Below are 1,340 nucleotides of genomic sequence, written 5' to 3'. Positions count from 1 at the left end.
TACTTACATATATTAAATGCAACAACTTTTCCACACTGTTACATTTTTTCACTACTAAAATCGCCCCAAACAAATAGCAAAACAAAATAACAGAGGGTTTCTTGAACAAATGACCAGTTGTAGGCCTGGGTATAAACATTGCCCAGGGATGGAAGGTGAGCCTGGAACGTTTTAGTAACAGACAGCAAGGAAACCTGGAAGCCACAAGGGCCTAGTAAGAGTCCTTGTGAGCCAGAAGTCCCAACAGAGTCAGAGCCAACTGACCAAATGTCAGATGATCTGAGCATTAATGAGTTCAATAAACTGTAATTGATTGAAACACATCAAATGTGGTAAATACTCATGAATTCACAATAATACAAAAGAAAACAAAATGTTTTATTTACCATTGCAGGTTGCTTTGCATCAACTCACTATTTAAAAAAGAAAAAACGAATGATTAAAGAGAACCAAGCTTTTATCTTCTTTTCTCTTTGATCTCCTTTGCCAATGGGTAAGCAAACATTATTTTGAGGAAGTTTTTTTTTTTTCAGTATTCCAGCTGGCAAGTTAGAAAATAACTGATAAAATTAGAGTATCACCATTCTGCAGCTTCAAATGATTTAATAGACATAGGCTTTGATTATTATCAGCTGCTAACAGCAATAAATGAGAGACAGCCAAACATCCTATGCTTCATTCATGGTGGAAGAAAGTGCACTACCTAAGAATTAGTTTTGATTTACACAATATGAGCCCAGCCGAGCCAGTTTGGCTCAGTGGACAGAGTGTTGGCCTGCAGACTCAAGGATCCCAGGTTCGATTCCGGTCAAGGTCATGTACCTTGGTTGCGGGCACATCCCCACTGGGGGGCATGCAGAAGGCAGCTGATCGATCTCTCTCATGGATGTTTCTAACTCTCTATCCCTCTCCCTTCTTCTCTGTAAAAAAATCAATAATATATATATTTTTAAAAAATATGAGCCCAATTCTAAGCCAGCCTTTAAATCCAACTATGAAGTTATAGAACATAACATACAGAAAAGATTAGGTGACACCAATGACTGAAACTAGCAAAACTAAGACTGTGGGAAACCTATAGGGGAAAAACCCACCTGGTGTCTCCAACAAATATATTGAAAGTAGAGGGAAGAGAAAGAAATCTATAGGGTTAAAACAAATAAAAGAAATATCAATCAATTATAATGCATAGACTTTACTTAAAGTCAAATTCAGAGCAAAAAAAAGTATAAGCTGCTTTAACATTTGTGAAACAATTAAAAATGTGAACACTAACTGAATATTTGATTATGTAAGAAAGCATTGTTAATTTTAGGTGAGGTAATGGTATATATATATAT

General features: G+C 35.9%; 1 protein-coding gene and 1 long non-coding RNA gene across 2 annotated transcripts in view; one reads left to right on the top strand and one right to left on the bottom strand.

Annotated features, from left to right (window-relative positions):
* The window catches only part of LOC107181592, a 6,087-nt gene extending 5,294 nt beyond the window's left edge, over positions 1 to 793 (bottom strand). Inside the window, exon 1 of the long non-coding RNA XR_001512251.1 lies at positions 387 to 793. This is a non-coding gene — a long non-coding RNA (uncharacterized LOC107181592). The remainder of the gene's footprint in view (positions 1 to 386) is intronic.
* Positions 1 to 1,340, top strand: part of NRG3 (neuregulin 3) — a 1,107,294-nt gene that overhangs the window by 757,842 nt on the left and 348,112 nt on the right. The window lies entirely within an intron of this gene.

Source organism: Myotis davidii, unplaced genomic scaffold, assembly GCF_000327345.1.
Source record: "Myotis davidii unplaced genomic scaffold, ASM32734v1 scaffold112, whole genome shotgun sequence".
NCBI classification, from domain to species: domain Eukaryota; kingdom Metazoa; phylum Chordata; class Mammalia; order Chiroptera; family Vespertilionidae; genus Myotis; species Myotis davidii.
This window is presented reverse-complemented; position numbering and strand designations above follow the sequence as displayed.